The following is a 25,127-nucleotide window of genomic DNA, read 5'->3' on the forward strand; positions in this document are numbered from 1 at the left end:
TAACGATGGGTCACTGTCATTGGTGACTCTCTGCTGAAGGGAACAGAAGAGCCAATATGCAGACCAGACCGTCTACACAGGAAGGTCTATTGCCTCCTGCTATCCCAGGTTAAAGTCATAAGGAAGAAACTTCCATCCCTAGTTCGGTCCTCAGATTACTATCCCCTATTTTGTTTCTGGTAGGCAGTGATGATATAGGAAGAATATAAAGACTTCCCTAAAGACTATGGAAAAGGACTTAAGAGCCTTGGGGTGACAGGTAAAGGGTTCAGGAGCACAAGTTGTGTTCACCTCTATCCCTCCAGTTACAGGGAATGATAAAGGACTAAATATGATGGACCAAAGGATTAATACCTGGCTCTGAGCCTGGTGTGCCCAGCAGGATTTGGGTGTTTTTTTTTTTTTTTTTTTTTTTACCTCAGCTCTATTTGCATTAGACCAGGCCTGCTGGCAATTGATAGGAGTTATCTCCCACCAGTGGAAAGGAGTCTTAAGACAGGAAATGGAAGGTTCATTGATAAATTTTTAAACTAGGTACGAAGGGGGGGTGAGAGTGTAACTGGTGACATTAGAACAGAGACTGTATGTAACATGCCAGTGCTTGTAGGAGAGGGATGTGCTAGTAAGACCTCACAGTCTTGTGTCACCATGAAGGAGGAGGATGACTCACCCTTTCGTATGAAAAACACAAGGGTTGGTGTGAGGTTAGTGGCTATAGAAACACCTGAGTATGGTCATGAAGGCATTAGGCCTACTGCCATTAAAAAGGAGGCCCAGCTCAGGTGCTTTTACACTAATACACACAGCATGAGTAATAAACAGGAGGAGCTGAAGGCCACTGTGTGGTCATAAAAGCCATAATATAGTTGCCATCACAGAAACATGGTGGAACAACTCACACAGCTGGAGTGCTGCGATGGATGGCTACTGACTTTTCAAGAGACAGGCTATGCAGGAAAAGCAGTGGTGTAGCCCTCTGTGCTAAGAAAGAACACGAATGTGTGGAAATTAATGATGGAGATTACAGGACTGAGAGCTTATGGGTCAGAATTAAAGCGAAGGCCAGTAAGACTGATGTCATCATAGGAATATGCTACAGGCCATCTGATCAGGATGAAGAGGTGGACAAGACACCTTACAAACAGTTGGGTGAGGTCTCAAGGTCTCTCCCCCTTGTTTTTGTAGGGGACTTCAGCTCTCAGACATCTGCTGGATTTATAGTACCGCAGATAGGGAACAGTCTCGGAGGTTCCTGGAGTGGGTGGGAAATAACTTCCTGACACATCTGGTGAAGGAGCCAGCAAGGGGAAGCAAAATCCTGGGCCTGCTGTTCGTTAACAGAGAAGGTCTTGTGGGGGATGTTAACATTAGAGGCTGTCTGGGGCATAGTGATCACAAGATGCTAGATTTCTCAGTCCTTGTCAAACCACAGAGGGAGAAGGCAGAACTACCACCTTGGACTTCCAGAGGGCAGACATCAACCTCTTTAAGATCATGGTTGAGAGGGTCCCTTGGGAGGTAGTGGGAGCCCAGGAAGGCTGGGAATACTTTAAGGATGTAACTGTGAAGGTGCAGGAGCTGACCAAGTCATGGAAGACAAGCTGATGGGCAAGGAGGTCAGCTGGCTGAAAGAGACCTTTATCTGGAACTCAAGAGCAAAAGGAAAGCTTATGGTCTCTGGAAGAGTGGGCAAGCTACTTATGATGATTACAGGTACATAGTGAAGCTGTGCGGGGAGAAAATTAGAAAAGCCAAAGCCCAGCTAAAACTGAACTCGGCCACTAAGGTAAAGGACAACAATAAATATTGTTGGAGAAGGAAGAAAAAACTGTGAGGCTGATGGGATCAGAAAGGAGAGTTCACATTTGGCCTCAACCTCTGGGACAGACATTTGAAGCACGCTGTGAATGGTACTAAAGCAGGCAATATGACTTTAAGATGCCCTGAAATGAACAGAACAGTTGGTTCCATCACCAATTATCAATCACTGATACATCTCCTTTACTGTCAGGTGTTCAGTAAAAAGTTAAAGAGATTCTCTTGCTGGGAAATGAGAAGAGAGAAATAAGGTTCCCAAAGAGCAACTTGGCATAGAAACAAAAGCTCTGTTTCAGTTGTTCTTCTTTTGATGTTTCTCTGAGCACACTTATTTACTGGTGCCTGTTGACCTTATTCATATTTAAAGCACATTAAAATTATACAATAATAGAATAAATTAAGGGCACATGAAAATAATAACAGGATGTCTTGGGTTGAAAGATCACGTAGCTTGAAAACCTTTGCATTCTGATCACCTTTTTGGCCATCCTATGGACCCATTCCAACATCTCCACATCTCTCTTGTGTTGGAGGGCCACAGCCTGGATGTGGTCCTCCAAATGAAGCCTCATGAAAGCAGAGTAGAGGGGGACAGTTAACTCCCCCAGGCTGCTTACCACCTCTTTTATGATGCAGCTAAGGATACAGTTGGCCTTCTGGTGCATAAGTGCACACTGCTGGCCCATGACAAGCTTTCAGAACCCCTAAGTCTTCCTCAGCAAGGCACATCTCAATGTTTTCTTCTCTGTAGACATATCCGGGATTGCTCCAACCCAAGTGGAACACCTTGCACATGGCCTTGTTGAACCTCATTAGGCTCACAAGGGCCACTTCTCAAACCCATCTAGATTCCTCCTTTCATTTTATCAACTGCACCACTCAGCTTACTGTCATCAGCAAGCTTGCTGAGGGTGCACTCAATCCCACTGTTTTGGTCATTGATACATATGTTGAATAGCACCAGTACCAAGACAGATCCTTAGGAGAACATGTCTCCACTTGTACACAGAGCCATTGACTACTACCACTTGGTTGTGACCATGAGGCCAATTATTTATCCACTGAATAGTTCACCACCCTTCAAATCCCCATCTCTCCAACTTAGAGATAAGGATGCTGTGGGACCATGTTAAAAGGCCTTACTTAAGTCCAAGTAGATGATTTCAGTTTCTCTTTATCCACTGGTGCTGTCACTCCATTGTAGAAAACCACCATATTTGTCAGACACTATCTGCCCTTGATGAAGCTGTGCTGGCTGTCTCAGATCACCTCATTGCTTTTTGCATGTGCCTTAACATAACTTCCAGGAGGATCTGTTCTGTGATTTTCTCAGGCACAAAGATGAGGCTCACCAGTCTGTAGTTTCCTGGGTCTTCCTTTCTACTCTTCTTAAAAATGAGAGTAAACCATTTTCCAGGCACAGGGGAGTTTATCTGACAGCCATTACTTTTCAAACATGATGGAATAGCTTGGCAACTATAGCAGCTAGTTCTCCCTCAAGAACTCCACAAACATTGGTCACAGGCTGGTTTTAACTTCAGCTGTCACATTGAGAAACAAATGGAATTCAGAAAGAAGCTTAAGGTTTGACAAAGTAAATGTATTCATAGTACAACCTGCATTTAGAGATGTAGGTCTAAAACAGACAGCAGGATCTGCACCAAGTGAAAAGATTCATACAGCTTGGCAGTTTTGGGTCTTTCAAGACCACGATCTCCGTTCTGAAGCCAAAATCCCTATCAATACGTACAAGCAAACAAAGTCACCTCCTAGGGAATATATGGCTATCAAACATAAAGAGTACCCATTTTGAAATCTGTTACTTTCATCTCCTCAAGACCCATATAGATACAGGTTAACACCCAGTAGATGATTTAATCACAATGCACTCTTATGTTGAAAATTATTATATCTGAAGCATAGGTCCTTTTTCCAGCTCTGCATTCATACACTAGGAGTTGCTGCCTGTTCATCCAATGTTTTACAAGGCTTCATATCTGTGCCAAGCCCTCTCAGTGACAAACTTTGTGTCTTCTCTGATGCAAGATCCAGAATTAAGTAAGAGAAAACATACTTTGTATTCAGTTCCATGTTGATCCCCAAGACTGTCTTCTCCCAGTACAAAAGAAAAGTTGCACTAACTTCAGCAGATGTCACTTGTGTATTCAGGAAAGTCCTCAAAGCAAAAGACAGCATATGTGATCCTTATTTCACATTGGTATAAAACAAGAGATGCAGAACGTAAAAACAATGAGAAGAAATTATAGAGATATTAAAGTTACTTTCTTGCTTTTCATTCCTTGACCAACAATGTTAGTCCTATTTATTTCAAGCTACAGCTAAGTCAGTAAGCATTAAAATATGCTATCATGGGGATATCAAGCAGGATGTTTTTCTATCTCCAGCTGAAACCTCAAGAATCACTATGACACTAACACCACTTAGCCTTCTTCATGATAACTTCAGAAGATATTCCATAGATTGAAAAGACTGTTAAAATCCTTGTAACATTAGCATCTTACTGAACCAGAGATATAATGTTTTAAAGAACTTGCAAGATTATCCTAATTAACACTGCTTAAATAGTAAGCTTTACGCGCAATCCCACTTGCTCAGAGCTCAACTCTGGAGTTGTCTGGTCTGTAGCTCTCTTCTTTTGCTGAAGATTTCAGGCCTCCAGTTTCCCAGTCAGTTGATGCAAACTCTGAATTCACTGGTGAGAAAGGTGGCGACTTACTAAACAAAGCCATGGAGGAGCTGGAAGACAAATTCTATGTTAAATGGGTTTATTGGTATGGGAAGCTGAAAAACTAAATCATTATCCATTGATAATGTCATCTGAGCAGAAGTAGAGCATTTTGAAGAAACACTGTGATGGTGAAACTATCACCTATTACAAAAAAAGGTATGAATATTATTAATTACCAGCCTCTTGGCTTTAACAAAATACATATGTTTTTAATTAGCTTCTAGCATAGTTTTCTTCAGTTTTCCATTCAATCAAAACCAAAACACATAAAAGTTGTTAACTTAAAAGTATGATGTTTTCTAAAATATATTCTTCTGAGTGTTCTAATATCAGTAAGTATTTCAGTACTTACAAGCTTATTTGTAAATTCTGCTTTTGGAAAAGCCTGTAGTCAAAGCTTTTTTCTGGTGCGAATTTGATTCTGAAATCACTAAATAGACATTCCAGTTCATAGGCACAATCAGCCAGTTCCTTCTCCTTCTGAATCCCCAGGACAATTGTTTTGTACATCATCTGATCTTTTCTCATTTCAGCAAACATGCCAGAGGTCCTAAACTTTACATGTGTTCTCTTCAGATTCCATCATTATAAATCTTACACTACCAGGTTCTCATATTTATTCTCATATCTTACAGTAAAATATAGAATAAGAATAACTAAGATATTATCTACCTTTTTTTTGTGGGCTCCAGGATCAGACGAGTGCCTCATAACACCTCCACCTCGTCATCACCACTCTACTTCTTTGTTACATTTCTCTCTGTTCAAACACTGTTTCTTATTTACTCCTGATCTGTGTTCTTATTTACATCATGGCCTGTCTCAATACAAATCACTCACAGGGGCAGACTTTGGATTCAGATGAAAGCAAGAGTATGGAAAATGCAGAAATTTTTCAGCTCCAGTAGTTTCAATATAATTGTTCTTAAGCTGGCAATTTCAATGCTAACTCTCTCTTCTTTCACACATGGCATCTCATGGTGATTCAGAGATCCTGCAGAGCTAGACATCTGTCACAAACCCTTCAGTGATATCTCAATGACAGGGATCATATTTTTAAACAAGCTATAGTTAGTTTAACAAACTAACGCATCTGCTTTCTGATATCAATTCTATACTCATTACTGTTGGTAACGGTTCCCTTTTAAGTTTTGTGGCAGATGCTTAACTCAAAATCATACTTTCCTAAGGACATGAAAAGTTGCAGCCAGCTGTTTGGTTTTCTTAGAGTTGTCTAGAAGATTCCCTTACTCCATGTCTACCATCTTTGCCTGCTGAAACTGGTATCAAACAACACCACTATCCAGAGATGTCCCTATCCACTTTGCCCAGGAAGCAATGCTTGCCGCAGTCTTGTGGAATCTGACAGCACAGTTCCACTCTCACTGGCTGCACCTTGAGCAATTCAATTAATTATATACATTTCTTCGACTTGTTTCATTTCATGGGACAAGCTCTTGAGGCAGGGACTACTTCTCATTACAGGTATTCCTTGACATTATTGCAATACAAATAAAAATGAACAATTCTGGCATTCTCTACTTTGATTACATGAGTCAAATACCTAAATGAGCATCTGAACCACAACATTTTCATGTCCCATCAGTAATAGAGTCAGATAACTTCAAAAAAAATTCATCCAGAAGAGAGTATGTCCTGCTGCACAAACTAGAACTTTAGAGAAGTACAATATAACTTTTTTAAATAGAGACAGCAACAACCAGTTATTAGCATGATCCTAATGGAAATAAGTGAGTTTATACAATGAAGTCATGCAAGGATATCTGAGTTTAGAAAGTGAGAGTTTGGAATGCAGGTTTCTCTGAAATTAATGCTTTCTATTTATTTCCTTGAAAACTACAACAGATACAATTAGCACAATAACACAAAAATAAATAGAGAAAATTCTCAGCTACAAAACATTTTTCAACATAATTGCCACCACTAGCTATTCACTATTGCCAGCCATGAACAAGAGCCTGCATGCTGCACTTGTAAAAGTCTGTACCAGCAGAGGTGCCCCATTGTTGCTGTCACCACTGCTGAAACACCACCATCCCCTTCAAAGAGCTCACATCTCCTGTTTAGTACCCATCGGCATCCAGCAAATGGAAATGAATGTTAATGGTATGATTTTTCCTGCATGGAGGAATTTAATTTCACACCTTTATTTCCCATGCATTTCCACGTCAGATGCCATTTTGTCAAATTGCATCCCTGCTGCCATCTGTTGCACAGCAACAAAATGTAATGGAATACTGGCAGGAAGGTTCAACATCTGCTGCCACACCCCCAACATCTGCCTTTGTTGTGGGCCAATATAACAAAATAGGAGGAGCAGTTCTTTTCTGTTGTACCCTACAAAACATATCATAGTACTGAAAGTTACCAGAGAAAAAAAAAGGCTGGAAAATTCTTTAGGGCACTATAATAATAGTTTATTTCCTCTGAAAAAGTAGTATGTCTGCAATCAGTAGATGAGTATCTCCAAGGGAGTGCAACTCAATGACTGCAGGGGAAAAACATTACTGTAAGAGGAAGAGGTGGGAAAGCAGTTATACAGCAATAACTGAGGTCTGATAAAGTTTACAGACAGAACAGCAGAGATCATTTACATGCTTAAAGGAACTCTGCAGTGAAAGATGCAACAGCAGCATGACCAAATAGCCCTTAACTAGTTGGCAGGGTAAGATACTTTTGCAGCACCCCAGCAACCAATTGCTCAGGCTGCACTCTAGTCATTAAATCAACCCGGAGCCAGTGCCATTTGAAGCTGCATAAGAAAGTCCAGCATCAGTGGTGAGAGTGGGAACAGTTCAGTGAGCTTTTTGAGAAGTCTCTACTCATTCTATTAACAATTTAACCAAATGTTGAGACTAGCTACAGTCTTGCTTTTGCTCTGAGACTTCTGCAGTCCTGGAGCAATGCTAGCTATTACCTGTGAATACTCCTACCCATCCAGAACACTACTGCTGTGACTAGAATTCTGACTAAAACCGGTTAAAGTAGGTGTTACATGCTGCAGGTGAACAAAAGGCTCTTAACAGACAATAGTGCCAGGCAAGGAAAAAAGAACTATATTACCTTGTACAATATACAATCATTACATCTACAGACTGCCTTGTGAGACTTTTGTCTATCTTATCACTGCATTAGACTAATATACAAAGAAACAACTACTGGCCTTAGATCATATTCAACATATGATTGGGCTCCAGCAGAATGCTTTTATGCCTTGCACAAAATTAAGCTTGGTTTACTTGCTACGCTGAAATTACCTACAGCAGCTGCTGTTCAAGAGGCACCTGACTTGCTGAGCAAAGCAAAACAATGTTTTTAATTGTTGTAGTAGATGAACTTTGACTGAAACGAGGGGATGTAACATCCAACACAGTGATATAAATCAAAACATGGAGAGAGGAGAACTTCTATCAGTGTAACCCTAGATAATGTAGTCAAACAGGATGTGATAAGACAGCGTGTGGCATTGCACACCACCCAGTTGGTTACATTCTTTATAAATAAGACAGAACACAATCTTGATGCCCTGAAAGTAGACTGGGGGAGCCAATGTTATATCCAATGTGAGAACTGTCCTTCAGATCTCCCATTTCCTCTGACTTTCTAAGAGGCATGTTTCAATCTTTCCAGAAAAAAAAAATGATTGTGATAGGGTGAAGATGGATAGCTACCCTTATCCTAGTAGGGGTAGTCATCACTAGTCCTCTCAACAAGCACCGAGCTAGTTAAAGAAGAATTAACCAGAAGGAAGTCCACTAATTGTGCCCATTCCTTATCGTGGAATTTTCATTAGTATTAGCTAACGTTTAAATCAAAACTGTCTCCTGAAGTACACAGAACTGTGGTTTACTGACATAGATATATAGATATATGCCTGAACCTTACAACAAAGGTGTTGACTCAAACAACTAGCCTTATCAATTGTCCGAGAATGAAAAAATGGAGCTGTAAGATCTATGAAACATCACTTTGCTAAGGTGGAATGATAGACTGTTTAACTTCACTTCCTCTCATGGCTCCTCATGGTTGATAAACATCAGAAGAGCAAGGAGTGCATGACAGAGAAAATTGCTGGAAAAGTCCTTAATACACAAGTGGGTTGTGAGCCCATGGGTGGTCTTGGACCAGCCAGACAATGTAACGGAACATTTACCTTTGTTGATTCACCACCCATGGATCAAGAACCAATAATCAAGACAGTGCTGGATCCAGGAGTGGTGAACTATATCTCCCTAAATCTCTCTCCTTACCTTTCCTCAGTCTTTTTACTTTTTCTGTACCAGCTGTTGCTTAAATGTGCCCTCAAGTATTTGCTTACTAATTGTTGCTAGAAAATTGCCTAATATTGCCTCAAAATAGTTAATTAGTTGTACCTAGAAAGCTCAATAAATTGTATTGTTCCTCACTGCTTGACTCCATTACTTCAGCAACTCACTGAGTGCCCTGTTTCAAAGTATTCAGCTTACAGCCCTACCGAAGGTGGATGAGAGACATGAAACTAAATCATACGCGAGGGAGAAATAAATCATGTTTTACCATTTTCACCAAATACTGTTCTTCACTTAAATATAAAAATAAGGAACCTTTTACAGGAAGCTAAAAAATATTTACTCCCAAGCCCACCATTCTGAAAATCTCACCATTACACTAAAAACAAAATACTTATTACCTACTGAAAAATTTATAGCACGAAGACCTGCGTAAGTGAATCACTCAGTGAAGAAAACTTGTCTGATGACAAAATCTTGCCAATAATGTCAAGACAAAGAAAGGTGAACTTTAAAATGCTTTGTGTTTGCAGTTGTTTCAACTTCAGAGGGAATCACTTTTCTCAGGACTGATGCTTAACACTTTCTGGAAATTAGGTGTCTTTCTAGTCAGAGAACACAAAATTGAGGGATTGATAATGCCCTGTCATTTCATGATATCCAAGCAAAATTCTTATTTCTCAATCCTGCCTCCTGTTCAGGATGTCTCTCAGCCTCACCTCTTTCAATCAATAATAGGATGAGGAGAAATGGCTTAAAGCTCTGGAAAAGCAAGTTCAGTTTGTCCATTAGGAAAAGTTGTTTACTGAGAAGATGGCCAGGCTTCTCAGGGATCTGGTCATAGCCCCAAGCCTGTCAGTGTTCAGTAAGTGTTTGGAAAATACTCTTAAATATATGTTTAACTCTTAGGTTGCCATATGTGGAGTCAGGAGGTGGACTTGATGATACTCATGGGCCCTTTCAAAACAGGATTGTGTTGCCTAGGACTCAAGGGTACAAAGTCCCAAAAAACCACAAACTTAAGTTCAAATGACACCAATGAAAGAATTTCACATGAACTTAGACATGAGGCAAATGTTTCCAAAACTCATCTAAAGCTGTGGAAGTGTTTAGCTCCAGAACTATAGCCAGTTTCCAACAAAAGCTATAGGAGAAATTGGGCTAACAGTCTTATTATAACAGAATAGACACAAGTATAGTCATGCTTCCACATCTGCAGTGCTTTCAGGTGGCCTACATTACAGTCATAATCTGTGTGCCTCCCTGTCCATTCCAAGGCTGAAGAGGCCCTTTACTAACACCTCAAGACAGAAGCAAAATACAAATGGCAGAAGAGTTGTAAAACAGTATCTCAGTTCAGTCAACCAATAAAGCATGTGTCCCAATTTTAGTAGGAGTTAGACAGGAGCTTAAAAGTGTTTTGATGTTTTTGAAAAGCCAACGCCTAAGTAAAGAGCAACCATGAAACACCTGCACTATCTGTTAAAGTTGATTGAAAGAAGGGCAGTGAAGGTGATCAGAAGCTGGTGCACCTCTCCTGTGAAGAAAGGCTGAAGAGCTTATTTAGTCCAGAGGAGTTTCCAAGGGGATCTCATTGAGGCATTTCAGTATCTAAAGGGAGTCTGCAGGAAACATGGAGAAAGACACTTTTTCAGGGTGTGTAGTGAAAAGCCACAAGGTAGCTGGTTTGAATCAAGAAAGGTAGATTTAGACTAGAAGCAAGAAAGAAATTCTTGACTATGAGGGTGAAGACACTGGAAGGTTTCTCAACCCTCACCCACTACTAGTGAGGCTGTGAATGCTCCATCCCTAGAAGTGTTCAAGGCCAGGCTGGATGAGGTTTTGGGCAACCAAATCTAGTGGAAAGCGTCCCTGTTCATGGCACAGGGCTTGGAAATAGACAACCTTTAAGGTTCCTTCAAACCAAAGCCATTCTGTGATTCTACAATTTCATAACGTGAAGAATAAACAATTAATTCCTGGTCTGACTTCTCAGTGCTTTTTGGTGAAGCTGAGCCCTACTTACAGCTGCCAACCAAGCCTCATTCTCTCTATGGATTCAGATACGATCTCAGCTCAGCTTTTTAGTACGTGCTCCATCTAATACATGAAGCAGAAGAGTTCAGAAGTTCCACAGAAAGCAAGTGAAAACTATGACAGCCTGTAAATACAAGTTGAACCCTCAAACTGGAACCACTAGGCAAAGAAATAGAAAAACTAAATGGCAAAACTGTTAAAAAAAAAAGAACAACAGTTAAGCTTGTCCCCAGATATCACAGAAAAGCACAAACATCCTGATTTCTCTTTTGCTCCTCCTCATCTTTCTCCCAGGAGGGTCAACATCTTATATACCTTCTGCTGATGGAATCTACAGAAGGATAGGGACAATTAGCCAAGCAAAACTAGATTCTTAGAGACACAAACAGTTATAGACTTAAGTCCACTTTTTGAAACAGGTTCTTACAAAACCAGTTGGATACTGCTTTACTTTTCAGTTAGCTTACTCATGGATAAAAGAAGCAATTTACATTGTTCCCCCTGCACAGTTTTGTTCTGTTTATGTAGATCTTTCATAAATAAAGGGACTGAAAATAAATAGTATTTTTTGCTTTTAAAAAGATAAATTAAAGCATTAAATACACTTAAAGAAAGTCTTCTTATGCAAACCTCTCTTCCATACCTCTCTCTCTTTTTTTTTTTTTTTCCTTAAACTGACAAGATTTTTACACCAAGAGAAGCTCTAAATCCTGCTATGCCAGTATCAGTAGATGGTTTCAAGGACCTAGCCACAAAGAAGTATGACCAGGTAAGATGAACATCAGCAAATCCTCCCTCTCTTTCCATTTTCAGTATATACATGTGTATAGTCAATGAATATAAAGATGTTATAATTATGAAATAAACCAGAGAGTTCAGCAAAGCAGATTATAATAACAAAAAGAGTAGATAGAAAGCTTACCCACATCCTGGACTCACTGCAAAACCCCAGTAGAGTGGATCTCCAGAAGAGATCCTTTCCCACTGGCAGTCAGCTCTTAAATGAGTCTAGGAGAGGTGCAGCCAGGCTCCACCCCTTCTGGTAGCACAGGTGAATTGCCTTCACCTGTGCTCCCGTGGCTGACTCATTGCTCGCCTCAGGTGATCAATCAGAGGTTCAGGCCATGATTCAGCAGTTCCCATATAACATACTCAGTGCTCTCTTGACTTTTTTTCCTTCAGTTAAAGCATAGCAGTCATGGTTACAAGAGATTAGACTTTGTCTGCACACCTGTCATTAATGGTTACTCCTGTTTGAAGGAAGGCATTGAGGACTATGCTAGTTTATTTTGCCTTTGGCAATAGCAAAGCAGATGCTTCAAAGGTTTGTAACAAGCCACTGTCACTCATGTCACAGTACAGCAGAAAAAAACACCTTTTAGCAAACATATTCTAACAAAGGTAGAACATGGTAATCATAAATCTACAATGGAACAGAAAAACAGAGCCAGTGACTCAGTCGGTAGCTCTGGGAACTGGAAAACCTGCCCCTCCCTAGCAGGAAAGTGTGTAATTCATACAGTGTTAAAAACAAAGGAGAGTGACTGCATAATCTCCAGAAAAAGTAGGACCCAAGGGGTAGAGGGGGAAAAAAAAAGAAAAGAAAAAAAAAAAAAAAACACAACAATATCACCAACTACACCAACAAAAAATAATAACTTCTTTAATCATCTAAGTCTCACATCTTGTAATGAGCTCCATCCAGGCAAATTACCTACTTTCTACAAGGCTCTTTCCTAGATCATGGCTCTATGAAGTAAGATGTAGAGCATTTAGCATGCTGATGGATATAATGGAGAAGCTGGGGCAGAGAAAAGTGTGTACCATAATCAGTAAGTAGCATGGCTTTATGAACACTGTGTGTCAATCTTGATAAATCCAATTGCTTTTCAAATGAGGATAGAACTATCATGAAGTTAGAGAATAAAAAGAATAGAAGTGCACAATGTTTTAAGTTTAGATTTAGAAAAGCATTTGCTACTCACTAAGGGAATCATGGCTGAAAAATTAATCCAAGTTGGATAGCTGAATAGTACTGCTCATATTACTAGAAAATGAATGTTTCAAAAGTGTAATGATATGTACCAATGGTACCATCAAACACAAGAGACATCTACTGTGTTGCTGCAGGGATCTTAGATGGGCCAGTTTTCACTGACATCTTAATTAATGATCTAAGATTGAACAAACAAAATGTTAATTAAACTTGCAGATGATACAGAATTAAGTTTACAAACACCAGTGGGTAAAGACAGCTCAAACAAGAGAAGTGGTTGAGGGGAAGAAGGAGGAGGTTGGGATACAAATTAGACTATCTGGAAAAAGTAATGCCAAGAAACTGAAGCAACTTCAAGAAAAGAAAAAATAAAAAATAAAACAAACAACAACAATAAACACAGAGATAAATCAAGTAAAGAAAAGGTCCTGCCAGAAGCAAGAGCTAAACACATGAATGAGTGAGAAAGCTGAACAAATGAGATTTTTCTATAAAGCACATTCTTCTACAAAATGACCAATTTAACTTTTGTCTGCCTGTGCTCAGTTGTCACTTCAGGCAACAGAGAAAGATAAATCACCTCCAACACGTGGAGTATCACATATCATTCTGCAAAAGGAACACAGACTAATTGAATAAAATGACTAGTACAAAGAATAATCATTAGACCTAGAATAATAGATGTTGCAAAATACAAAAAATTTAGTCTCAATGGTGATCTGTAATAACTTAAAAGTAGCAAATGCAAAAAGAGGGAAAAACAATAATTTCACAGAAACATGCCAAGGCAAAAGCTATTGCATTAAGCTAATAAAAACTAGCTTGAATTTCAGGAAATCCCTACTGATTTTAAAATACATTGCGCTATGGAAAAGCTGTCCAACTAAACTACTAGAAGAATCATTGCATGACATTTAGGGAAGAAAAAAAAAAAAAAAAAAAAAAAAAAAAGAAGAAGAAGAAGAAAAAAAAGAACAAAAGAACAAAGGACAAATTTGAGTGAGGATCTTATATATATATAGTCTTTAAAGAAAAAAAAAAAAGTAACATGGAATATTTGTTTTCTTAAGATACAGTCATGTGGCCTGCTAAGACAGGTATCCTTTGACTACCCCAGTAATAAATTATAAATGTGGTCCAAAGAACAGCACAAGGTGCAACAAAACTTCAACGTTGCTAGAAAACCATTCCCATTCTTGTCTTACACCCAACCCACTAGTCATTGTATCCACTTCTCCAGACACAGCCCCACTTATGTGAACATACATATGATTAACTGGTCTAGGGAACAGGTATGGCTGAAAACTAACTTGCTGAAACAGTGTTTCTTCTGATTTGGGTCTGCATCCATACCACCCCACACAAAGGAAAAACTTAAGTACAGAAATGGACTGTCTGTGCAGGCCAGCTCTGTCTTCAGCAGTACCAGCCTGTAGTATTTGTGGATCTACCCCTATAATTCTGTTGTGATAAAATCAAGACCTAAAAGAATCAGTACGAATAAAGCATGGAATATTAAGAAAGATAAGTTGTGTCATTCCAGAGATAATCTCAAGTATCAATTGGAGAAACTGTACAAAGAGATGTAACAGGAAACAAGAGAGAAAAGAAATTTGTAACATCCACTATCAACAGTAATTCTCATGCACACTAATTCACCCAAGGGGCAAGAACAACAAGCTGGTATTCCAGTTTAGAGATAATAGGCTTGTCAAATACTCAAATTTGAATAGTCCAGATCAGGATTTAGAAAAACTCTGCAAGATAACTGTACAGACTGGCTGGCTGCCTTTTGGTCTGTGAACTAAGAGTGCCAGAGAGCCTTGGCATCCAGCAGGCTTAATAAAGAAGATCTTCTGTACTCATTACAAGACAGCCCAACTTCTCCATAGTGAGAAAAATCTATCAAGTCCAAAAGTTTTCAGTTGTAACAGCAGTAGTATAGCAGATTTATCATGGCCCTAGTCTGGTTAAAAAAAACACCTCTTTTCCCCCTTCTTCTTTTCACTTCATTCCTTCCCCATCATACTGCCCACCTCCTGGAGAAGGAAAAATAAAATGTCTTCCATCTTCACAGACAGATAGGCAAACAAGTGAATACTCTACTGTTTGGACGCAGATAATGGGATATAGTCTAAGGGAAACAGATCTGTTCCAAGTAATAGGAAACAAGAAAAAAAAATCTTCCCTGCCACCCATCCCCAATGTGTTCAAAAAGTTATTTTGTGTTGATTATTTGTAGCGGAGCTACAGAGCTCTCCTCTTAAGGTTAGAAAGTAACAGGAGTATAACTTCAGGTTAAATTAAAAACAAAACAAAAATTGGTTCACTTAGTCCATAAAATATCTACTTCAGCTGCACTGTTGCACTCTTTCCCCCATTCTAAACAAAATGAAATAAAATTCTGCACAAGATAAAAGATTACTTGGAGGAGGAAGGTTGGTTTTCACTGTTTTTTCCTTTGTGTGTGTGGGGAGGGGGAGGAGGGGCAGGAAGGTTTTCCAGGAGCATGCCACCGAAATTCAAGTCTTCTAACTTCTGATTAAAAAACACTAGAAAAGCACTATTTCCTCATCTTTTCGTAAATGTGTTATAACAACCCACATGTAATACCATGGATGTTTTTGCTTATTATTGCTAATTTTTACTCCAAAGCACTTTCCGTAGTTTACAATAGAATTTATATCCTTACTACAAAAAGTTCTGTTCCTCCTCTTAACCGTCCCCCCAGATCAACTCTATAAAACATGCAGAAACCTATTTTTTCCATGAGAAGTGTTAGCAGTTCTCTGCTGATGGCACCAGTAGCAGAGTTCCCAAAGTCCTGTGCAGGCACAGAAAGGGGAAAGGAACCAGTTGCCTCCATTGAGAATTTTCTGATCACTTCCTTCTTACATTCACATCTCCTCTGTCGCACATGACCAACTTTGAACCCTTTCTTTTACCCTTTTTTTCCAGCAGGCACTCACTCACCACTACCCCACGAGAAAGAGATCTGGAAATAGCATGTCCTGACCTGAGAAAGGCAAGAGCAGCTGCTGTTACATTGAGGCAGTGAGGACCAGCTTCAAATCCTGCTTCTGCTCCAGGACTTCATGCCAAAAGAGCAGATAAAATTTATTACTATATGCCTCTCTCTCTTGCTCGATCCCCACCCCTGAGTCCCTAGGGCTTTGGACAGGGAAGTGGATCAGCTTCTCACTCAGCATTGCTGCCACCAAACAAGAGAGAAAAAAAGAAAGTTGGCGGGGTGGTTCCCCTCGGGGCGGCTCCAGAACGTGTTCTCGGGACTCGCCTTTCCCGAAGTCCCCAGGAAGGCAGAAAGTGGAGACGGTATTAACAATGCTGAGCCTGGCCGGGCCGGCCGGAGTCGAGCAGGAGCACACAGAGCGGCCCCAGCCGAGTGCCGGCGACTTACCTGAAGAGCGCGGAGCGGCGAGCAGGACGGCGAGACTGCGCGGCGGCGAGGGGAGGCAGCGTTCGGGACAGAGTTTGATAGGAAAAGAGAGGGTTTTTATTTTCCCTGGAGTTTGAAAAGAGTAACTGAGGAACGCGTGGAATGAGAGTTGGTATGAAATGAACGCGACTGAGGGAGGGGACTCCCGTCTAATGTAGAGGATGGAAGAGGGTTAGGGAGGGGACTGGCCGGGGGATGAAGGGGGAGGCGAGAGAAAGGCCGAGGCGGGGTTGTGAACAAAATCCAGAGGGGATCGGCCCTCTCCGGCTCGGGGACGTGCGTGCTCAGGGAGGGGAGGGGGGATCGTGGGGTAATGGCCGGAAGAAAAAGCCGCAGGGGCGGGCTGCCCCACAAAGGGGAACAGAGGAAGGAAACTCCAGGCGGCCGCGAAGGAAAAGCCGGGAGGAGAGCCGAGGGGGCTTGGCTGCAGGGGTGTCGGGAGCGGAGGGGACAGACACGGCCACCTCCAGAAATCAGTGCGGCGGTGAGAGTCGGGAAAAGAAGTTGCAATCGCTGTTCAGGACGGCTCGGTTCCAAACGGTGGACAAGCCGCGGAAACGCCGCCGCTTGCCTGTTGTTTTCCCGGGCGTGAGGGTACGCGGACGAGAAACCAGCGCCCATGCCGGAAGCCCTAGGACTACAGAGTGTTCAGTCGCAGCTCAGGCGGTGATCTAACAGCTGCCAGCCCCCGTTCAGTCCCCTTCGACTGCCGGGTCCAAGCGCTCTTGAGTGCCACGCTTCGGCCCTTCAGCGCGGTAATCCCAGGCCAGCACAGCCCCACGTCTAGCTCTTTGCAACCAGGCCTGAATCACAGGCCCCTTCGGAGCTACCTCAGGAATGTGGCTTTCACCCCGCATAGCTAAACGGCTAGAATACAAGCCAGCCCCAGTACCACAGAAGTGCTTGTTTAGTGACAGTTTAACTGTTTCGAGAGCATCCGAGATAGGAAACTATTCACATAACAGCAATGGGATGTTTTTCTCAAACCACTCTTCTAGATAGTTGACTTAAAAATGATTCCCATTTTTCCATGGGGGCTCTATGCATTCCTTCTCCCTTTCTACCTTCTCTTCCCAGTCTTCCCTCATCTGCAGAGCACATTCCATGACCAACCCATCACTGCATTGAAAATATACATTCACACCTAACTGGCACAGCAGGCAAAGTAGGGAGTCCCAGCTCCTAGCAGTCATTTATCCTGTCATGCCTGCCAGACTTGCCTTGGGGCAGGTTTGAATTAGATCTGACAGCTGGTCTCATTCACTACACAGTTTCTCTTTTCCTATCTCATCAATCAACTTCATCTCTTAACCTAGCCTCCTAACACATCTATTTCTGAATTTTCAACCCTCTTTCTAGCCTACTGTACTCACAGCAATCCAGAGGAGAGCCACTGAGTTGTTTTCCTGAATACCTGTTTTATCATCTCCCCACACTTTGCCAACACTGCTCATCTCTTCTTCATAGAAGCAAATACACAACACATCTTCACCCAAAGGTCCTTCATGGTCTTTTACAAATGTTCCTTTCTCAATGGTCATTTCTAATCAGTGGATCAGTCTTCTACCATGTCTTCTTTCTCCTGTTTTTACATTTGGGCACTGACCATTATTAACACCCGAGAAACCAGGATCAGAGTCAAAAACAAGCCAAGGGAATTTACCTAATTATCCTTCAAGCAGTATTACAATGGCAGCACTTTTTCTCTGCATGGTTATTTTTATCTCATTTTTAGTTTTAATTATTTGAATTAACTTTTTAAAAAAATTATTTACTTCATTTATTCGCACAGAAACATCCCTCCCAACTTCAAACTCCATAATGCATACCATAGAAACACCATGTTTGATGCACCCTAGGCTGTGGTTGGCCTTCCGGGCTGTCTGAGCACACTGTTGATTCATGTTCAATTTGCTGTCAACCAAGACCCAAAGATCTTTTTCAGTGGGGCTGCTCTCCAGCATCTCATTTTCCAGTCTGTACGTATAGCTAGGATTGCCTCTTCCCAGGTTGCAGAATCTGGACTTGCTCTTGTTAAACTTCATGTGGTCAGTGATTGCCCAGCTCCCTATTTTTTCTCCATCTTTCTGCAAGGCCTCTCTAGCCTCTATGGAGTCAAGAGCTCCTCCCAATTTAGTATCATCAACAGATTTGCACAAAACACCTTCTACTCCTACATCCAAGTCATTTATGAAAACATTGAAGAGCTGAATGATGCACATCTTAGTATTTGAAAGATGTCTTGTATGTGTTAGGAATGGCAGTGGTATTATAGTGATGGTAAGCCCATGGAATTAAAGGGAACTCTTGACACGATATTCTTTAGTTTTGTGCAAAATTTTGACATTGTTCAGTAACAAAAATCGCAGAAAAGCAGTGTGGAAAGATGGCCTATGAAACCCTGTAAGTGATCGTGGCTGGCCAGAAGACAAACGTTTCAGAATATCATAGGAGGAGGTGATGCATGCTGAAGCAGACCCACTGTATAATGAACTACCAGAAAATGAGAAGCAATATGCCTTGTTCACTGGTGGGTCGTGTCATACTGTAGAAATGCATTGGAAATAGAAAGCTGCCGTATGGGTCCCTACAGTACAAGTCTCAGAAAACTGCTGAAAGAGAAGGTGAATCAAGCCATTACGCAGAGGTGAAGGCCATCTAGATGGCCTTCCAATGTTGCTGCCTGGCGCGTCACGTAGATGCTCATGTATCTGAGTTGGGCCACTGAAGAACATCAAAATATAAATGCAGGGTGAGCTGATAAGACATCACGCTTCCACAAATCCGATGCAATAAGCACCACATGCTTACAATGGTGGAAGTAACCATCAGGTGGCTAGAAGCAAACCCTACACCCCATGCCACTATCCAAAACACTATCCTGGGCCTTGAGAAGCAAGACTTATAGCTAAAGGCACCCAAGAAAGAACTGACTTAGACTACTGGACTCATTTATGAAAAAAAGACTCATGATACCTGGGCCAAAGAGCATGGGATTGAGTGGGTATATCACATCTCCCGTGTCATGGTTTTATGATTTTTTGTTATTGGTATTCCACAGTATAACATCATGTAGTGCACTAGGAGTTAAAAAGTTAATGCTCCAGTTCCAGGTACCTGTCCCTGGTACAGAAGAACTTCTCTTTACACTGAGGCAGTGTAAAGAGAACTTCTCTCCCAGAAGAGAACAACAACTTCTCTTTACACCGAGGGCCGTTTGCTCTTCTGTTACCGTTTCTGCTCAGAGGGAAAGATAAAAACTGTCCATAAGCCACTTGACCTCCTCTTTTGATCTTCTGACTCATTTCTGCTCCCAGCCGTATTGTCTCAGCTTGCTCAGAGTAAGGCCTTTGGCTTTTTGGACACTCTCTCATATTATTTGTTTTATTAACTTCAACTGTATTATATTGTATTACAGTGTGTTATCTTGCATTCTGATATCTTTTTTCGTAAATGAGTTTGTTTCTCCTCAGGTTGTTGCCACTGCTTTTTTTTTTTTTTAGGCCCATCTCTCTACCCTTTTCCCCTTTTTCCCTTTCCTGGGGCCTGGGTCCCCCCGCCCCGCTACTCGTGGAACCGGGACAAACCAGCACGTAAACCGTTGACATCCTATTACACCAGCCCATGGAAAAAAATTGAATGATACAGGGGACTGTTAAAGACTACTCTGAGAGCAATGGGTGCTTGGGACACTTTGAGAGCATAAAGATACACATTTAGCAAAGGCCACTTTGTTAGTTAGCAGTAGAGGATCTGCCAATTGAGCTGGCACTGCCTAATCAAAACCCCTACGTGCTGTAGAAACAGATAAAGTTCCCACAGTGCACATAATAAAGAACGTTCCTGTTTTGAGCAAGCCTATCTGTGGGACTACATTTGCTCAAGGACTGGGGTGGACGTTGTGGGTAATGTGGTAGGATGGGGAATTCTGATGTGTACCTCAGGGGGATTTGATTCTGGAGGAGAACAGCCAGTGGTACTGCCTCCTATTTTTTTCCTTGGAAACTACAACAGATATGAAGAGCCCAACGTGTGACAGAGCTACAGAACAGTAGTTTTCAACATAGTCACCACCATTAGCTATGCATCTTTGCCAGCCACAAACGAGAATGCTGCACTTGTAAAAATCTGCACCAGCAGAGGTGACTCACTGTTGCTGTCACTGCTGAAATGCACCACCCCCTGCTCCACTGCACTAACATCCACTATTTCTAATTTATAACACCTCAGGAAGCGTCGATGAATGTCAACGGATGCAATTTCTTCTGCACGGAGGAATTCAATTCCACATCTTTGCTTCATATGCACTCGCATGTCTGACGCCATTTTGCCAGACTGCCCCTAAGCTGCCATCTGTCACACAGCAACAAAATGTAACGGAATATTAGCAGGAAGGTTCAGCCTCTACTGCCATACCACCAACATCTGCCTTAGACAGCATGGGCCAACATAATAAAATAGGAAGCATTACTTTTGAAGACGCCCCCATATGTTAATTGCTATATGAGATTGTATGTCATCACTAGTGTGGTTGCTGTATCAATATTACTTTGGTAAGTTACTCAGATTAACGAAGGATGAATTTTGATGGAACCGAGCAAAGGTGGTGGTGATTAACCAGGGTACGTTGGCAAGAGTGGGACCGGAAAGCACGATGTAAATGGTATGGAATAAGAGCAAATAGTGTCCTGGTTTTGGCTGTAATAGTCACCTGCCATTACTCAGGTGACTGGCTAGGCATCAGTCAGCAGGTGGTGAGCAACTGCATTGTGCATCATTTCTTAGACACACGCAGGCTGCTCCAAAAGTAATGGCTCCTATTTTATGATGTTGGCCCACAACATCAGAGTCTGTAGTTCTCTAGCCCACCAGAAGTGGACTTGCTCCGTGTTTCGTACCAGATCATTGTGTAAGACAGACCAGAGATCACACATGCATTAGACAGACATATCCTGAATTCCAAAACAGAGAATTCAACCTAACGCGCTTTCCCTCAGCATCTGTAGTGGAGCTTCTTGTGATACAGCTGTGGGTGAAAAACCTAAAGTACATGCTTGGCCTCTCCATTCCTTTTTGATTTCTTATAGCTTTTCAAGCTCTATGACTGCTTAAAGGAATTTCATTCCTACCCTCAGTGCTTCAGGTAGGACAAAGAGATTCCAAGAAATTATGTTGCCTGAGGTAAAAGAAAATTTCAGGATAACTTACTGACGTCAGGCAGAAAGAGACTTTCAGGAACTGTCATTGGCACCGTACCAAGAAAGGTCACTAAGACCTGGGGAAGATTCTGAGGCAAGGTGTTTCTACTGATGTCTTGTAAGTAGTGATACACACATTGAAGTTTGCCCAGATCGTGGCTGTGGTTGCTTAGACTGCTACTGAAGCTATTTCATAAACAACCCCTTCTCACAAAACAGCACCTCTGTATGGAGTGGGTCTTAGAAATGCAGATTTGTACTAAACACATTATCAAGAGAGTATCAACACACTGATACTCTCCCCTCCCACAGCAACCTGTCTCTTTCCCCAGAACTAAGATCCAAGGCTAAAGCCCACGACAAGGCAAGCAAAAGCATGTGTTCATACCGTGGTCCAGCCAAAGCACATTGCTAAAAGTGGCTGCAGGAAAGATGATACTCAGCTGCGCTCCTGCAAAAACTTTATTGAGTATGTAGATGCACGAGTCATCATTTGTCTGGAAGCAGAAGGATTAGGTCTTTCCATGGCCATTTCCTCTTTTGACATGAGATCTAAAGAAGTGGGAAGAGTAGCCCTATTGCAATGGGAGAAACATACCTTTCATTCCCAGGGGTCACTTGCCAGTGAAAATACCAGTATTCACTTTACAGGTTCTGTTTCACGTTTTCAGCTGATGTCTGAAATGAAAGCTGCTTTAACCATTCTGTAGAAATCCATCTTACTGCAACTGTGACTCCACCAAGTCCTCTACGTACATATTAATAGGACTATGGAACCAAAAGAGTTACAGCTCTCCTCCATTCCAGCCTGGGAAGGGAAGAAGAGCTGAGAAGGAAAAATGAACCAAGATTTCATGCTGCAATCCAGTTAACAATTTCTTTCCTATTTAGCTTGAGTAGTCACTCAGTCACATATAGATGATTCTTCAGATTTCTGCCTTGGCAACTTTCAAGGCCAATGTGTTTTTGGACTAAAAGAAAATGGTATTTTGGGCTCTCATCTAGAGAAATACAGGGCAGGCGGAACATATGGACAACGCTAAGCTAAATCGTTTACCAACTCAAATATTCCCCTAACAACTCTACAAGAATAAAATTACTATTGTAATAAAGGGCTAGTAATTTAGGGAATATATGGGGCTTAAAGCCATTAAACCTACACAGAAGATGCTAAATAAGATGAGAACAAAGTAAAAGTAAGGACAGAGAAGGTGGAAGTGCTCAGAGCCTTTCTATTGGACATAATTGAGGGATGTACCCGTTTCCTTTCATACCTCGATTAGCCAGGGCTGGTCAGGGCTATCTAGATGCTAACCCCTCTCCAGGGACTCTCCACTCTAGCACCAGATTAGAGAGCTTCTATCTTGACCCACATAAAATAGTCCATTGCAGCTCAAAAAGGCAGCTCATAGCAGCCAACCGGCCCATTTCCCAGCTTAGCAGGAGTCAGTACTCCCACAAATGAAGGAATTGTCTAAAAAGACTGTCTGCTTTTGATTACGTGAACAGATCTCGGAAGAGGAGTGCTTTCTGTAAAATCCAAATAAGCCAAATTCAGTCTTCTAGACAGTTTACTTCAGTTCAGGTATAAGCTGAGACCAACTAATGTCTGTTCCTAAGTTTTCATCCTCAAGACCAGGAAAGCTGATATCTAAAAGGATTTTGCTCAAACTGTCATTCATGGTGTCCAAAATCAGGCCCTCCATGAGTGATCGGTTTTCAGTAAGACTAGAGGCTGGTAGTTCAAGGGGCAACTGCTTAGTAGATTTGTGAATAAAAGATGGAGAGCTTGTGAGGGGTCTGTGCACTGTGTCGTTAGATTCCGTATTGAGCAATTCCCAAGAGGACTCAGGGAGAGGATTTTTAAGGGGCGTGCTGTTAAAACCCAGCAAGTCCTGGTTCTCCTGGAAGGGTGTGATCGGCAGCTGAATGGTTCTCACTGGACTGAAATCCAGCTCATTACCTCTCTTGGCTGATGATGCAGACTTCCAGGGGTCAAGGCCCCCTAGTGGAGGGGTAGTAGTTGCCGGGACTTTGCAGGGAGTGGAAGAAACTGGCAACTTGCTGAACATCTCTTTGACTGGTGTTTTAAAAGGCCCCTCTTCCTCCTGCAGGCATCTCAGCTGTGATACATTCTCTAGAGGCTGGTTTTCCTGCAGTAAGGGGAGGTCTGCCCCTAACTGGAACGGATGATCAAATTCATTGCTCTCTGGAAAGATAACGACAGGCTCTTCTGAGCAAGGCAGTGCTAGGCGCTGTTTCCTTCTGGATCTGCTCATTTCCCGCCTCTCACATCTCTTTATAACTAATGCGTCAGAAACACCCTTAGATGGTGACTTCAGTATAGTGAAACGTTTCTTTTCTGTCATGGCTGAGACTGGGACAAACAAGTCTGGCTCTTCCTTTACAGTTATGGTTGAAGCAAAAGGGGACAGCCAGTCCCTCATATGTGAAATGGAAGTATAATTTTGTTTTTGTAGTTACACAAAGGCGTGTGATTATCACATTTAACCACCGTTCCTACTAACTCAGATTTTAAAACATGTAATTTTTCAAAAAATAGGTTTAGATTAACGATCACTTATTTCACACATCTTTTCACAGATTCCTATGCCAAATCTTATAGTTGTGTGACTAATATACCCTATTGCCCCCGTTTCACTGCAGAATCAACATAGCTCCAAGACTCCAAGAGAGGGAACTGAAGGCTACTCCACCCTGTAAATCATCATTTAAATTGCTTTGAGGATTCCATTTAATCAATATGGCAACTTACTCAAGGGTAACTGAGGTGTTTTTTTGTTTAATTGTAGTTGGGTTTTTTCTTTTGTTGCTGACATTGAAGCAAATTACTTCACTTAGATCAGAAAGCAGAGGGAGCTGGGTACTTTGATCACATCAATTCTCCTCTCCTCTACATTTCTTTTCCAAATGATTTCAATATTTAACTTTTAAAACAAAGCCACATTTCACATTGAAGTACCATTATTTTCCCCTTAATGAAGGGCTCTATTCAATGAAGCATAAAAGGCAAATCCTGTTTTCTTCATAGTTTATTTTGATTTGTTGCAGATGGTGCAATGGCTTCTTTCTTTTGGAAATGAGAATTAAGAAATGATCACCCATTCCCATCCTCTAGAATATGTTTGCCTGTTTATGTATTTTCTAGTTAAAATATTTACAGTAGGTTACAGTTATAACAACATTTACCTTAATGTTTTCGTGAAGTTAGTTCGCTTCTGAATTTGCTTCCAAAGAATAATTCCACACAGAACATGTTATGACCAGAATTCAGTTGACTATGAAGTTCAAGAGATACAAGACTAACAGTGGTAATCAGCTCTTGATTTCCACAGTTTTTCTTGCCTTCTTTAACAGAGATAGGATACTAATTTCAATGGTAACTGAGAGATTTACAGATATCAGAATGTAGAGCAGCAAAGTATAAAGCAGATATTATGCTGATACTAACAAAAAAAAAAAAATCACCACTTGATGTTCCCCCTAACCATGTGTTATTTTAGCTCTTGATTCAGAAATACACTGTACTGTACTTCAGTAGCAGAACAGGTTCGGATGGAGG

General features: G+C 41.3%; 1 protein-coding gene and 1 pseudogene across 9 annotated transcripts in view; both read right to left on the minus strand.

The window, feature by feature from the left end:
• TEAD4 (TEA domain transcription factor 4) overlaps positions 1 to 17,023 on the minus strand; it is an 87,726-nt gene extending 70,703 nt beyond the window's left edge. The window contains exons 1-2 of one of the 9 annotated variants that reach the window (XM_085234482.1): positions 16,308 to 16,999; positions 15,906 to 15,980 (exon numbers count right to left, since the gene is read on the minus strand). The gene's annotated coding sequence lies outside the window, so the exon portion shown is untranslated. Of the gene's footprint in view, positions 1 to 15,905; positions 15,981 to 16,307 lie in introns of all 9 variants that reach the window. The other 8 variants (XM_085234474.1, XM_085234507.1, XM_085234490.1 and 5 more) reach the window with 8 other exon arrangements.
• Positions 17,024 to 23,115: 6,092 nt separating this feature from the next.
• LOC146545423 (forkhead box protein M1 pseudogene) lies at positions 23,116 to 23,991 on the minus strand (annotated as a pseudogene).
• Positions 23,992 to 25,127: the final 1,136 nt, after the last annotated feature.

Source organism: Meleagris gallopavo, chromosome 1, assembly GCF_905368555.1.
Source record: "Meleagris gallopavo chromosome 1, MGAL_WU_HG_1.1, whole genome shotgun sequence".
In the NCBI taxonomy this organism is placed as follows: domain Eukaryota; kingdom Metazoa; phylum Chordata; class Aves; order Galliformes; family Phasianidae; genus Meleagris; species Meleagris gallopavo.